The following is a 17,345-nucleotide window of genomic DNA, read 5'->3' as shown; positions in this document are numbered from 1 at the left end:
TTTGTCGATTTCATAATCCTACAGTTATATCATCTACGAATATGAACGTGATTTTGTGTAGCTTGTCAGAGAACTCAGGCTCTGTGTAGTAAATGCTGCTCTACCTGAAAGCAGGTAATGCAAGATGCGCATGACAATTGGCATTAATTGCGTTCGATTATTTGTGGAGCTCTACTTGAGCGTGAACTTGACCCCCTCAAAAGTGGGGGCTAGTGGTGTTTTACGAGAGTAATAGTTATCCAAAACACATTCAGGGCCACTGTTATATGGAATGCCCGTTTTTCACCATCTAATCAGTTCCTATGAATGAACTCAAGTCTCATCCTACATATTTGATTGGATTACACACCCTGTTTCACCTTGAAACACTTCATGTAATGGAAATAAAATGGTTTGTGACTGCTGTTTAATGTTGAAAGCAAGGTCATTCAGTATAAACATTCAGAGTCTGTTTCTTTACAGATGTATAGCTTAAATGTATTCTACTGAGCTATTTTGTGTTTCAGTCTGGGGTTTAATCTAAATGGGTTCAAATTTGAAGAGATTCTTACAGCAATTCAAAAACAATGAAGAAAAATGAAGGTGATTGAGAGTTTGAAGTTCAAATGATTGAGGCTGGAGAAAAGCTAATGTCTAAATCATTACATACTGAGACTGGTCTCCTAAAAAAACAAGGGCACTTGCAGGACCTGCAGATGCTGTGTGCATGCTGAATTTGGAGGACATTATGACCCAAGATGAATTATCGTAAGGGCAATGTCATTGTGCATTAGACTTTGGATGTTGCAGACAGAGGCGGTGCTGAAGAGGGATTTGATGATGGATGTGTAAACAGGCTGTGCCCAAATGATGAGGGATCCATGTCTCTAGATGATGCCACTCTAAAGGCTGGGCTTCAGGCCAAGCCACCTCAGGGATGCCCTACTGGCGGTGTCTTATCCATGGTGCATAGGGCTGTTGGTTGTCCCAGTGGCCACAGCCTGCTGACTGCACATCATCTAGACAGTCTTTGTGCAAGCTAGGGCTTTTCAGGCTCTGAGAAAGTCAGGTCAAGTTTGTATCAGGTTGGCATTCCTCTCAAGGGTTCTCAGCTGAAAGCTGTAAGCTTAACTAAATATTGCATAAAGATGGATGCTGCCATCAGAAATTAAGAGATTGTAGCTTGGTTCCAAAAAAAAAAAAAAAAAAAAAAAAAAAAAACTGAGTTACTGTTTAATGCCTACATATAGAAAAGAATCACAATATAAATAGAACAAGTGACTGATTTGGAATACTCTTCATGGACATCAACTCTGTGCCAGATTAAAACTCTGTGTTGGAAACTTGACTCAGCATTGATTTCAATATATATATATATATATATATATATATATATATATATATATATATATATATATATATATATATATATATATATATTCCATTAACATGTTGCTATGCACACAATGTGATACTCCAATAATAATAGAAATAACACAAATAACAAATTTCATGTAAATTGCACTTGAAACCCGACGCCCATTGATTTCAAAAGAACTTAAAAGTTAGCATGTTAAGTTAACAATGTGGAATGTTAATACACTTAATAGCAATGCAAATGTCTGTTTTTAGCGAATTGTACTGGAAACTTAATTTAACACTGACTACAATAAAATTTGCTGTTAGCATGTTGCTAACAATGTGATACTTTGATAAGAATAGCAATACCTTAAATAGCACTGTTTACATAAATCACACTGGAAACCTGACTCAGCATTGAATTCAGTATAATTTGTCATTAGCAAGTTGCTAAGCAAACAATGTGATACTCCAAAAATAATAAAAAAATTTTAAGTTAATTGCACTTGAAACCTGACTCCCCATTTATTTTAAAAGAACACAAAAGTTAGCATGTTGTTAAGTTAGCAATATGAAAATGTTAAAGTTAATAAATCAAATGTTTTTTTTTTTTTTTCTGAATCATATTGGAAACTTGATTTACCATTAACTGCAATAAAATTCACCCTTAGCATGTTGCTACCAATGCGATACTCCAATAAGCATAAAAAAACCTCAAATAACCATGTTTACATGAATCACACTCAAACCTGATTCTGCATAGATATCAATGGAATTTGGCATTAGCATGTTGCTAAGCTAACAGCGTGATACTCAAATAAGTACAGAAATAATACAAATATGCCTCTCTTCACATAAATCACACCTGAAACTTGAGTCCCCATTGATTTCAAAATCATTTAAAGTTAGCATGTGGCTAAGTTAACAATGTGATAATTTTATAAGCTTAAACAATACAAATAGACTATCTATCTTCATGTGAATGGCACTGGAAACTTAATTTACTGTTGACTGCAATATCATTTGTTGTTAGAATGTTGCTAACAGTGTGATACTCCAGAAAGCACAAAAATGCCTCAAATAGCCCTATTTACTCTGGAAACCTGAGTCTTTGTTGATTTCGATATTGCTAACAATGTTTTACTCCAGTATTACTTGAATAAGCATAATATTTGAAATGTCAACAAATAGTGTATCACACTGGAAATTTGATTTAATATTGATTGCACTTAATTGCAATAGAATGTGACATTTGCATGTTGCCAAGCTAGCAACAATACTCTAAGCATAAAAATACACCTACCACTTTTGTTAAAATGCTGCATAGGCAGACATCTCAGTAAGTTTTGGAGTATGTCAGATGCAATTTATGAGCTCACTATTTTATGAAGGTATTTTGTTAATAAATAATTAATTTATTTTCACATTTAGGGATGGTGTTCATTTTCTTTCTACATCCTGCAATCACACGCTCCGGTGAGCACATACCTGTTTGCTGCCAGCGTGACCCCACCCACACACTTCCCTAACCACACACCGAGCTTCCCAACTCCCATGCATTTCTATTTTTGTGGGGCTTTACCATTCAAGTTTCCTTTCGGAAGACAGCCAGCGAGGGCCGATCCTCTAAAGCAGAAGTTTACTTTAACTTTGGTTGTTTATTTTATGTCTTAAACACCTGTGGAATCTGTAATGGGCACATTTCAGGTATCGCGTCCCTCTCGTCTTGGCTGTGTTGACTTTGAATTCGCTCTTGAAATGTGGAGAAAACCTTTTACAAGCCCTCAAGATGGTTACACCACCGTTTCTTTGATCTTCGTTCAAGGAGAGCTGACTGAGAAAGCATCTCAGTGGAATCCCGATAAAGACGGTTATTTTGACTGTTTCTCAAATGAGCTCCGAACAGCGACAGAAAGAGACATAAAGATAGGGAAGGCATTCCCCAGAAGCCACCTTTTAAATTCAGCCGCTTGCCTCCAGAGACAGCGAGTGGTTTAATGTAGTGTGTCAACACTGTGTTGCAAGGGATTCCTGTTGCTTCAGTGTGAAGCCGATCCTGTTTCTATCTCTGATTGTTTTTTTGTACAAAACACAAGATGTCGTCACCTTGACTGACGCATGCAAGACCAACAAGTCTAGCTAGTGGACTAGTGCATTCAGAGCTGTCACTGCTGTCAATTTTACCATTATTTCATCAAATATGATGGTTATGCAGAGTGCGCAAACAGGACGAACAGAATACATGTGGGGAAGTGATGGGCTCTGAAGACTAGAGGGTTGGTTGGGGACAAACACACATATAGGGGACAGATGAATGGAGTGTGCAGGCTGAGATGGTCTGGAGACGGCAGCTGCCACACATTTCCTTGCTGCTCATAAAAGTTTACCTTGTTTGGCCTCTGACAGCCGTGTGGCATGGTGGTCCTAAAATGCACTTTTATTAACCTGTCAGAGCTGCTTTAGGAGTATGCTGTTTGTCATAGTCTTTCTCAGTATTACAAAAGCGAAATGAAATGCTTTAAGTTGAGTTTCATAGTGCTCTTAAAGATGATGTTTGTAATATTTTGTGTTAAAATACTGAGATAAGTAGACATAGACATCTGTAAATTAACCATTTGTTGGTTGATTTCTCATAAAGAGGCAACACAGAGGCTCTTGTGGTGCTTTTAAAATATTCTTTTTTTGTTTGTTTGTTTTCAAAATCCGTCAGCATGATAACGCAATAGCCCAACCAATTCTGTGAGTTTGTGGGTGCAGATTTATGTTTTTTATCCTGTAGCAAGAGTGGGACTATTTAGGAAACCTTTTTGAAAAGAGTCATTATTGCAGATTTGCGGTTCCTTTCTGAAGCTGGTGCAATCTGTAGTTTCCTCATGTTGGGCATCCCGAGATAGAAACGTGAAACCTCTTTTTGTATCAAGGGATATTTGATTTTTAAAGGTCAAGTTGTGTATTAAATATGAGGATGAAGTAACAGTACATCCTTGCAAATGCAGATATTAGAGTTTATTTGTACAGGATTTTGGTCATGAATAATATCTCTGTTTTCTCAGAATTTAATAGAATGGTCATGTCAACTCTGATAATTTTGACAATTTATCTGGTTTGGAAGAAAAATGAAAGTTCTGTCATCATTTACTTACCCTCATGTTGTTCCAAACCTATAATACTTTCATTTATTTCAGAACAAAAGTGAGGATATTTTTAATATATTCTCATCATTTTTGTCTCTCCACTGAAAGTCTAGGAAATCAACATTTACAAGCTTCAAAAAGTATATAAAGACATTGTAAAAGTAATATTTGGAAGAGAAAGGATCGCTTTAAATTATGAACAGATTCAGTTTAGTATTTTATTCCCTTTTATGTAAATATTTATCAATTCACATATTTAGAGCACAACACATATGGTGAACAGAAGCTCAAGCATGCATGCTTGGCACTGAAGAACCATATGTTTGTTCCTGTGCATTAAACATGCATGTTTGAACTTCTGTAGACAAGTGAAAGATGAGAGGGTTCTTGAGACACATTTTACATGTTGAATGGCTCTGCATCTTAAGTGGTGCAGCTTATTGATAGTAAAAATCCATGTAATTTTATATAAATATACTGTAAATAAATGAATCCATTTAATTAAAAATGCCTTTTAATCTTGATCATTTTCATGCAAACTGCACAAACCTGTCCTGTTTTCTTCCTTTTTTCACATTTGTTGAATTGGAAAAAACGAGTGGGATGAATGACCAGCACATAACTTCCAAACAAATGAGAGAAGGACATAAAGTCATGAGGAAACTGGACATGGGACATTCTACTGCGGGGGCGGCTGAATGTTGGCTGAGGTGAGAGGGACACCAGTTAGTGGGTGGGTGCGGATGGCGCTATCCTGCGTTGCCGTAGGAACAGTGTGCCAGCCAAGATGTGTGATTCCTATGCCTGGCCTGGTCTGAGGACTGCCCTCTCTCAGAGCCCAGCATGGCTTCTTAGCAGGCGCTCATTGAGTTCTACAGCCCACGGTTTCCTGTTACAGGGCATGGCTCCACTAGGCATGTGTAACCGCAGAGGTGATGAAGCATAAGGTTGGGACGGGACAGGTTGTTTCATTGCCTCCCTCAGCCATTTAACTCCTCGACCAAATCGCCATCCGAGGTGTGGAAGCCATGACATGGTCTGGACACGCTGGTGTGTGATGACTCCCTCCAAACATATAAGAGTGCTGCAGTCTCAGGGTGTGGAAGTAACGCACGACTTGTCAGGGTTTATTTCTTCATAAAAAGCAGCAAGAGCTTTACGATTAAAGATACTCAGTGCTGGGTAGATTACTTACTAATTGTAGTCCTTACTGATGCCAAATTAAATGATAACAAATTGTAGTTAGTAATGTAATCCATTACATTACACAGAGAGTTGGGGAGTAATTAGTTAGTAATTAGTAATTAGTTAGTTATGTAATGGTGTTACATAAATTAATTAAAAAATCCATTACAGTTTCTGAGAAAAAAAAAAAAAAAAAGTTAAATTACAGATGAATAAATTACACTTGAAACGATGAAAATGTTAACGATTACAAAGGGGATTACATCTAAATATTATCATGCACACACATACAGATTTAATTGATTTCCATCATAAATTGCATGAGACACCAATTTTTCAGGACACAATACACATGCTTATTCATTCACTGCTTTAGTTCCTATTTAGGTTTATGTATATACTTTATTTTTTAAGATTTACAGTGTTTTTTTCTTTTAGCTGCCAGTGTCTATATTGTAGCTATGCATATATTTGATTTCAAGAACAGTATAATAGCTTTTTTAACTTTTGTTGTTGTTGTTGTTGTTATGATTATGATTGTACATTTGTATTTAACCTCAGAATGATATCGAAGTAAAAAGGTGCTACAGTCTGATTCTGCTTTGAAATTAAATTACCATAATCGTAATTCAAGTGATAAGGGATTTTGAAAGTCTACTGTAATGTTAACCCCACCTGGTTTAAATGTTTGAACACGATTAGCAGTGGAAAACAATCGTTAGAAATTAAGAAAAGTAATAAAAAATGTATCAAACATAATCAGTTACATTACTTTAAAAAATTATTTGAAATAGTTGCACTACATTTTAAATAGGGTAACTTGTAATCTGTTACCTACAGTATTACATTTCCAAAGTAACATTCCCAATACTGATTTGAAATTTTAGGCTTTCATTACTTTTAGATTACTTTTGACCCAAATAGTTTATTACATTAATTTAAATAGGACAATCTTGCACCATATGATATAAATGTGCAAAGAGTAAGAAAATATATTCCATTCGTTGTTATTTACAACATACATTAAATACTACATTATGTCAAGGTTTCCAAAACTGAGGTCTGTGAATTAACGGTAAGTTGTGAGTTTAATGAAACGCTAATAATGAAGTGATAAAAATATTAAATTCAAATAAATCATTTTAAAATAACAACAGTCAAAATAAAACAATTACTACAAAAGATTTGGAGTTTGCAGGGTTTGTGAGATGCCCAAAGACTTGTTTAAATTATATAAATGCGTATTTGCTGAATGCTGATGTAGATATTACTAATAATAGTAAAGCAAATGCTGTAATACTTATTGGGGCAGAATGGGGGCTCTGTGCGCAAATGTGGAGAAAGGGTTCAGTGAAAAATCAGCAGCTGTCAACAGGAAGTGGCACAAGACAAACAGGTAATTACAGTATATAAATGTATAATTATTATTAATACTTAATTAAATAAGTATAAATGTCAGTATTCCCATTTATACTGACAGCGGTCACAGTAGTCCTCCTGTTAAGGAGTTTAAGCACTGTTTCCTTTCGCCAGTGGCCAAGAGGTCACTGTTCGGTGACGCAAGGCCTCTTCACCCATCTCTGGCCATTTCCTCTGGGACCCGATGGGGAGTTTTGTTGGATGGCTCAGAAAGCATTGAGTTCTGAATCATACAGCAAAACTCCCCATCGCTGCACCACTGCGGCTATGTCGACTGTCCCTTTGGTGCCACTTGTACGGAGTTTGGGGGCATGTTTTGCACTGCCCATCCCATCGTGCTCAGTTTACCCGGTGACCCTCCAAGTTCAATTGCATTCTCGAGACTTCGGTGGCAGTCCGGGACACCTCTGTCTTGCGTGAGGAGATTGCTCTCCTGCTGGTGAAGGATGCAATCCAGCCAGTCCCTCCAGCCGAGATGAGGAGAGGGTTTTACAGCCCTTACTTCATCATACCAAAGAAAAGCGGTGGCTTTCGACCCATCCTGGATCTGCGAGTCTTGAATCAGGCCCTGCACAAGCTCCCAGTCAAGATGTTGATGCAGAAAAGTATTATAAAATGCGTCCAAGTCCAGGATTGTTTTGCAGTGATCGACCTGAAAGACGCATACTTTCATGTGTCGATCCTCCCTCACCACAAAATGTTTCTGTGGTTTGCGTTCGAGGGTCAGGCATAGCAGTACAAAGTCCTCCCATTCGGACTCTCCCTGTCCTCCCATGTCTTCACGAAGGTCACAGAGGGTGCCCTTGCCCCACTCTTGGAAGTGGGCATTAGGATCCTCAACTATCTCGACAACTGGCTCATCATGGCCTGGTCCCGAGAGGATTTGTGGGATCAGAGGGACCTGGTGCACTGGCACCTCAGTCAGTTGGGGCTTCAGGCCAACCGAGAGAAGAGCAAGCTCTCTTATCTTGGTATGGAGTTAGACTCGGTGAGTATGACTGCACATCTCACCAATGAGCATGCCCAGTCAGTGCTGAAATGCCTGAGTTCTTTTAGAGGCAGGACATTGGTACCTCCGAAACACTTTCCAACCACTCCCTTCCGAGACCAGGTGGTGAACTTGCAAGCACTGCCCCTGAAGGAGGCAGATCCAGCCTTGACGTTGCTGTGTCCTGTAAGAGTGCTTTGCATAAACGTGGACCGCACCCAGAGCTTCAGGAGCTCTGAGCAGGTCCTCCTGGTCTGCTTTGGAGGTATGCAGAAGGGGAACCTTACAACCTTCGTGAAGAGGCAGTTTCTTCCCATGTGTTGGGTAACAGGTAATTGGCGGGAAGGGCTGGCTCGGTGTCACGCTGGCTGCGCCATTTCCCCCTAACATGGGGATGTGAGCGCCTTTCTTCTCCCAGTACAGTTCCCGGTTGGTGTTGAGCACCCTCGGTGGTCAGATTTGGCGGAGCAGTCTATCACCAGGCCCGGTACTGGTGTTAGCATACCCAGAGTCCCGGTCAGCCCCTGTACTGGGCTAGGTGTCCATATGGCTTGATTCCCTACGGGTAATCCCATATGTGTATTCTTCCACGGTAAGGTTTCCCTCTTGGTAAACCTGTGTGTTCCCTTGACTGATCCACTCTGTCAGTCTCTTCTGGCAGCTGTTCCATCCCTACTCTAAGGTAGGACCTGCCTCAGAGACCTATTCAATATGTAGTACTGCCCCCTGGGTCTGTCCATATCAGTTTCTCCACATGTTACCTCGCTACGGGTAGGATGTGGTCTCCGTAGCAACATTTTCCTAAGGCTCGCTTCCCCATCGTTTTGCCATGCTGAAATAACAAATAGGGAAGACTTGAAGCAATCTTTCACCAAAGGTTGAAATCCCTTCCAGTAACTTTTTGTGGGTGGAACAGCAGCATGGCCTTCTCCAGCAGCAATGCACTCGCCGTTTGGCCCCTTCAGTACCAAGGTCAGTGAATTTACGCTAGGGCTTTGGGAAGGATACAACCTTAAGCATAGCTTCTGTGGCATGCCATGGCTTGTTAAAATTTGCAGTGCCAAAGGGTTGTAATGGTGTTCAAGTTGTGGCGTTTTCCATAGAACCCCATATGTCGTTCGACATAAATCGTAGTGACCGACAGATAGGGAATGTCTTGGTTACATATGTAACCCTTGTTTCCTGATGGAGGGAATGGAGACATTATGCCCCCTTGACACAACCTTAAACCATTCGTTGTTGCTGGTACACGTTCTCGGCTCCTCCGCATAAAACCTGAATGAGTGGATGCACCTGTCGACTATTTATACCTGTGGGCATGGGGAGTGTCTCAGGTATGTTAAATCCACTAGTCAATTTTCATTGCCGTTTTTTCTTAAACTCCGAGATGATTGACCTCCCAAGTGATACCCCATATGTAGTTCGACATAACGTCTCCGTTCCCTCCATCAGGGAATTAGGGTTATGTACGTAACCAAGACGATATGTTTATACTCAAAGTTGTGAATTTAACTTTTGCACAAAACTGGAATTTCGCATAAAACATTTGCAAATTAAACACTGTGTCCAACTTCCCGATAAACAGATGCCAAATATGACCAAGAAAAAGGTCACTTGCTACAGTAGGAGAAGCCTCTGTGGATCTTTTCTTGTATATAATGATTTACTTCCACCTCAGAGTGTGCAGTAATAAACGCAGTCATGTTAGTATTGCTTTTGGAGGCTGATGCCTGCTGTTTGGGATCACAGTACACAACACAGAGGTAATTATACCAAACCACTCTGAAAACAGACTTTGGCTCAAGGGTTTCACAATGACCAAAACAACAATTCAGATGGTGTGCAACGAGTTCATTCTGCTGGTTAGTCCTATTATGCCGTCCCATTGCACAAAGTCACATGATGTTTTTGATCTGCATCAAGACATTTATTTGCTAAATGCGTTTCCATTGTAGTTTATGTGCATGCTTCTTGTCAGATAAAAAATTTATCCACCTTCAGTTGAGCATAATTTTTTTTATGTGCATTTTTATCATTTTTGAACATCTTCCATCCAGCTCTTTTTTTTAATGGGATGTCTTAAAATGTGCATAAATATAGATCGATGGGAACATAGCTAATGGATCCTGGATGCCCATTTCTGCCACAATATAACCAGCTAATTGTGAAGTGCAGTTTAAAATAAGAAATTGCATTGAGTGGTCACATGATATAACTCACATTGTGAGATATAGGTACATTTGCAATTGAGAGAAATAAAGTTCTCTTATTTAATTTCCTGTATTTGCAAGAAATAAACTCTCAATTGTGATCATATGTAAAGTCACAAAATGCACACACACACACACACACACACACACACACACACACACACACACACACACACACACACACACACACATATATATATATATATATATATATATATATATATATATATATATATATATATACTCTGAGGTGGAATTGGGCTTCCATAGTCTTGATTTCTTGAATTTCAATGGATTTTACTGAGGGAACATTAAAAAAAAGTCAAGGATTAGTCTGATCTGATTTTATTGATATTTGAAGTTTCCTTTTGCCATCTCAAAACCATCTGTGTTGCATTTGTGGTCGCTGATCTTTTGCTCACATTTCAGTTTCAAGTGCTTCACATAGTGTTGATGAATCATGTTGTCTGATATTAAAATTTGCTCGTACTTTGCGGTCTCACCGTTTTTTTTTCTCTCTACACAACAGTGTTCTTTTTTCCTCTGGTGTAGGTCATTAGATCCATTTTGATTTTCGGTCATTGCAGTGGAGAATTCCCAGACATCATGAATAACTTATGTTGACTATATTATGTGAAGATTAACACAGGAAGAAGTTTGATCTGTCTAAATGATCCATATGCAGCAATTTCAACGTGAACCAAGAAGTAGCATACTGATGTAGTGATTACAGCACTGAAGTGCCAATTACACGTGAACACCGTGTCCTTGTCACACTGCTGTCTGCTGATAACCTTCACACCACTGTGGGTTTCTTTCTATAGGCAGAGCCTGCTATTAGGCAGGAAACATGGTGGGAACATTAGCTTCAGTAGGTCATATAATGATGATTTGGAGGTATCGTCCTTGAAGGAGGTTTTAAACTACTCTCCATTGGTGAATATTCCAGTGCCCTTGCACATGTTCTGTTAGGATCTGCCTTCTACCTAGGAATAAATGAGTAAATAAATAAAGGTAATTTGAGTTTTAATCTTACAGGTCTGGTATTTTTTCATAATACTTATTTTCTTGCAATTCTGAAGAAAAAAAAAAACAGATATTTGAGAGATATAGAGTCTGGGAACATGACGTCAGCAACGCAATGCATTCTGGGACGTTGGGACACAAACACTGCTGTATATATTGGATTGGATTGATAATAGACTGTTTTGTTTGCTCTCTACAGCTAAAAAATACATTACAATGGTAAAACATTGTTGTGTAATTAACTGCCATACTCGTACTCATGACCGGCATGGAAAAATAATTTGAATGGAGTGCGATTTTTCATTTTTTTATATATATATATACAGAAATGTACGTTAAACAACTTTTTTTTTTGGATGTGATTAATCGATTTGACAGACTTACATTAAATGTTACCTATGCATGAACCACATCTCCTGCATTATCAGTGTTATGCATATTGCATACCACCTGTTACAGTAATAAATGGCAAAATTGATAAATTCTGTATCTCTTTATTTGTGCATCATAACACACTGAGGTTAATTTGTACAGTTTACAATAACGCATATTAAAAAGTAAAGGGGCAGTGTAACTCGCTCGTTGACACGGAAAATTTGTAGGTTCTGCACCCATCCATTTGTAAATTGCAGGTGAGACTTGAGAGATTTATCATTTTTAAACTGATCAGAGGTGTACGCTCTGACACTACAAACAAGGTAAGAAAACACATTGGGGAAGGTTACGAGCGGCAGCTCTTTAAGATCATCCGACCACTCTTTGTGTTCGGGCAGATTAAGTTCGTTGATTGTCTTGATTTTTTTCTAAATACCGCATCTTTGCTTCCTTGTTGAGTTTTTCTTTATATGTAATCTTACACTTGATCTGTATGTCATGTCACTTTCACTTTCACTTTTACTGATGAGCGTGTCCCCAAAAATGGCCGCGACTACCCAGAATGCAATGCGCAGTGACATAGTTTCCCAAGATCTATACAGTAAACTCAGAATTCTGACTTACTTTCTCTCTCTCAATCCTGAGTTTTCAGTATTCTGAATTTAGAACTCACAATTCAGAGTAAATAGTAAAATTTATGTTTCACAATTTTCCCCCCGCTGAAGGGATACAAAAAAGCTAATTGCAACTTTTTTTCTCACAGTTCTTAATTTTCTTATCAGAAATGTGAATGTATATCTTACTGTAATATTTTAGTTTTTGTCTTCCAGTGAAAACAACATACTTCTACCTGATATATTTGAGTAATGAGTAATGCATAAACAATTATAACTGTTATTATCATTATTATTTTAATTTACTATAAATACAATTTAAAAACCCATAACATGATTTTCCTGCCCGAGTCCTATCCATGTATTTCTTTTTATTTTTTTTACTGTTCTTTTATATTATATTTCACATTTTTAGTTGACATGAAAATAGCCAAGAAAGCTGGTGTGGCAACACCAACCAAGCATCCAACTAAACTGTTTCTCATATTTCATTTTATTTCATTTCATTGCTCATGTTAAACTATTTAAAAAGCTGCCTTTACAACATGAAGTTGCAGCAACTAGAACAGCTGTCACTGAGATGAGTGTAAATGCAAACAGCTTTCTCCAAACATTTTAGAGCTCTTTGCATCTATGTGACACATTGTCTAAACTACACACGAGCAGCACAATGAAATTGCTCCCATAATAATAAACAGTCATTTAGAATCCAAGTTGTGTTTTGTGTACAACAAAATACAACACTGCAAATGCAGGCCTAGTGCTTCTGTTCTGTTCTGACACGATGCTAGGCAATGCATTACTTTTCATAAATGTTGAAATTAGTGCTGTTTATTAATAAAAAAATAAAATAAAATAAAAATAATAAAAAAATATATATATTTCTACATATATATATTTATTTTTTTATAGTAAGGCAATCCATTACTGTGTATGTATATATATATATATATATATATATATATATATATATATATATATATATATATATTTTATTAAATCAAACTTTTTTTTTCCTGAAATGAGTGACAAATAATCCCACCTAACATTAAAGTTTTTAAATATAATTTTATATTGAAATAATTTCACATTCAGTCTTCAGATTAACTGTAGAAACAACAAAAAGACTGTATACAATTTGTAAATAATTGTTTAGTGGCATCATTTATTTATTTATTTATTATTTATTATTATTATTATTATTATTATTATTATTATTATTATTATTATTATTATTATTAGGGGCCAAGCACCGAAGGTGCGTAGGACCCTCTTGTTTTTGTTGGCGTTCTTATTATTATTAGGGGCCAAGCACCGAAGGTGCGTAGGCACCTATTGTTTTCGTTGGCGTTATTAGGGGCCAAGCACCGAAGGTGCGTAGGCACCTATTGTTTTCGTTGGCGTTATTATTAGGGGCCAAGCACCGAAGGTGCGTAGGCACCTATTGTTTCCGTTGGCGTTATTATTATTCTGCTTCTTCTTCTTCTTCTTCTTCTTCTTCTTCCGCCGCAAGTCTATGGCAGCCCATAGAACCGATTGCGGGAAAGTTGTATAATTTGGCACACTGATAGAGGACAGACCCAACATTAACTATAGCTAATTTGAAGTCTCTAACTCCAACTCTCTAGCGCCACCACTTGTCCAAACTTTCAATGTTTGTATGCTAATAACTTTTGAACCGTAAGCCAGAAAATGGAAATTCTTTTTTCCTCTGAATCCTTGACTCATGCCAAGTCGAATGAACCCCAAAATTCAAAAATCGCAAGGTTTAGTTTTTTCGCTATTTTCAATTTTTCGAAAAACATACTTTTTCGAACTCGTCCTAGACGGTTAGTCCGATTGCCACGAAAATTGGCTCAGATCATCTTCAGACCATGTTGGCAAAAAGTTATGGAATTCAAGTTGATTTGTCCAACCGTTGTCGAATGACACGTAAACAAATTTGACGAAAAGCACGCAAAAATGCACTTGAGGCTATATCTCAGCAACGGTTTGGCATATTGAGACCAAACTTGGTGTATGTTATAATAAGCATGACCTGAGACTACCTGCAGTGTTTCGACACAGCGCCACCTAGTGGTCAGGAGATATGAAAAATGCATATTTTGGCTTATATCTTCTGAATGGTTTGGCCAAAAATCACACAACTGGTCTCTTTAGATTCAGTGAGTCATGTCGAGTCAAATGATATCCAATTTTCCTGTGTCGGCCATTTTAGGCGTCGGCCATTTTGAATTATGATTTAAAATGCTGTATTTTTTGAACGCAGCATCGTATCGTTTCGCAAATAATTACAAAAATATTCGGCTCCATGCCCTGAAGGTACTCAAAACGTTTGGTGGCAGCGCCACCTTGTGGCCAATAGTTATAATGAAATATCACATAAATGCTAATAACTTTTGAATAAATTAGTCTATTAAAATTAAAATGGTCTCGCTATATTCTGTGGGTCATGCCGAGAGTATTGATACCAATAATGTGAAAATTGGCCTTACTTCCTGTCCGCCATTTTGCTTAATGTTGAAAACCTACTTTTTCGAACTCCTCCTAGACCGTTAGCCCAATTTTCACCAAATTTGACGTGCATCATCTTCAGACCATGCTGGCAAAAAGTTATGGATTTTGTGTCGATATACGTAACGGTTCTCATTTAGCGCATCAACGAATTTGCTGGAAGGGTGCCAAAATGCATTTGAGGCTGTATCTCTGCAACACTTTGACATATTTGCACCAAACTTTGTATGTGTCATCGCCACCTCACACTGACCATGCCACATAAATTTGGTAACAGCGCCACCTATTGGTCAAGAGTAATAAACCATTCATTAACCATGAGTAATTACACTTTTTAAAATGCTAATAACTTTTTAATGCATTAGCCTATTTGAAGGAAACTGGGCTCAAAATATTCCCTGGCTTATGCCGATAACATAGATACCAAATATACCACGGTAAGCTGAACTTCCGGTCCGCCATTTTGATTTATGTTGAAAACATACTTTTTCGAACTCCTGATCAACCGTATGTCCGATTTTCACCAAATTCGAATCAAATGATCTTCAGACTATACTGATTCAAAGTTATGGATTTTGAGTCGATAGACAAAACCGTTTTCGCATACCACATCGACGAATTTGAGGCACAATGAGAAAATGACACTTGAGGCTGTATCCCTGGAATGCTTTGGCATATTGACACCAAACTTTGTGTGTGTCATTGAAAAGACACACAGAGTACACCAAATTGATTTTATAACAGTGTCACCTATTGGTCAAGCTTGATAAACCAAGTAATCATGCTACTAGAGGTGGTATTGGTGTTTTTTTTTTTTTTGCCATTTCAAATACAATAATTCCAAAATTGCTGTTATTGCTCATTAATGTATTTGGTGTGATGCTTTATGCGATGCTTAGCTACTACATTTGCCGTTGGAGTGCTTGGCCCCGTAATTGCTGCTTGCAGCTATATTTAGGGGCCAAGCACCGAAGGTGCGTAGGCACCTATTGTTTTCGTTGGCGTTATTATTATTATTATTCTTCTTCTTCTTCTTCTTCCGCCGCAAGTCTATGGCAGCCCATAGAACCGATTGCGGGAAAGTTGTATAATTTGGCACACTGATAGAGGACAGTCCCAACATTAACTATAGCAAATTTGAAGTCTCTATCTCCTACTCTCTAGCGCCACCACTTGTCCAAACTTTCAATGTTTGTATGCTAATAACTTTTGAACCGTAAGCCAGAAAATGGAAATTCTTTTTTCCTCTGAATCCTTGGCTCATGCCGAGTCGAATGGACACCAAAATTCAAAAATCGCAAGGTTTAGTTTTTTCGCTATTTTCAATTATTCGAAAAACCTACTTTTTCGAACTCGTCCTAGACGGTTAGTCCGATTGCCACGAAAATTGGCTCAGATCATCTTCAGACCATGCTGGCAAAAATTTATGGAATTCAAGTTGATTCGTCCAACTGTTGTCGAATGACACGTAAACAAATTTGACGAAAAGCACGCAAACATGCACGTGAGGCTATATCCCGGCAACGGTTTGTCAAATTGAGACGAAACTTGGCGTGTGTTATAACAAGCATGAACTGAGACTACCTGCAGTGTTTCGACACAGCGCCACCTAGTGGTCAGGAGATATGAAAAATGCATATTTTGGCTTATAACTTCTGAATGGTTTGGCCAAAAATTACAAAACTGGTCTCTGTAGATTCAGTGCGTCATGTCGAGTCAAATGATATCCAATTTTCCTGTGTCGGCCATTTTAGGCGTCGGCCATTTTGAATTATGATTTAAAATGCTGTATTTTTTTGAACGCAGCATCGTATCGTTTCGCAAATAATTACAAAAATATTCGGCTCCATGCCCTGAAGGTACTCAAAAAGTTTGGTGGCAGCGCCACCTTGTGGCCAATAGTTATAATGAAATATCACATAAATGCTAATAACTTTTGAATAAATTAGTCTATTAAAATTAAAATGATCTCGCTATATTCTGTGGGTCATGCCGAGAGTATTGATACCAATAATGTGAAAATTGGCCTTACTTCCTGTCCGCCATTTTGCTTAATGTTGAAAACCTACTTTTTCGAACTCCTCCTAGACCGTTAGCCCAATTTTCACCAAATTTGACGTGCATCATCTTCAGACCATGCTGGCAAAAAGTTATGGATTTTGTGTCGATATACGTAACGGTTCTCATTTAGCGCATCAAAGAATTTGCTGGAAGGGTGCCAAAATGCATTTGAGGCTGTATCTCTGCAACACTTTGACATATTTGCACCAAACTTTGTATGTGTCATCGCCACCTCACACTGACCATGCCACATAAATTTGGTAACAGCGCCACCTATTGGTCAAGAGTAATAAACCATTCATTAACCATGAGTAATTACACTTTTTAAAATGCTAATAACTTTTTAATGCATTAGCCTATTTGAAGGAAACTGGGCTCAAAATATTCCCTGGCTTATGCCGATAACATAGATACCAAATATACCACAGTAAGCTGAACTTCCGGTCCGCCATTTTGATTTATGTTGAAAACATACTTTTTT

The sequence above is a fragment of the Carassius auratus genome, chromosome 49, assembly GCF_003368295.1.
Source record: "Carassius auratus strain Wakin chromosome 49, ASM336829v1, whole genome shotgun sequence".
Taxonomy (NCBI): domain Eukaryota; kingdom Metazoa; phylum Chordata; class Actinopteri; order Cypriniformes; family Cyprinidae; genus Carassius; species Carassius auratus.
This window is presented reverse-complemented; position numbering follows the sequence as displayed.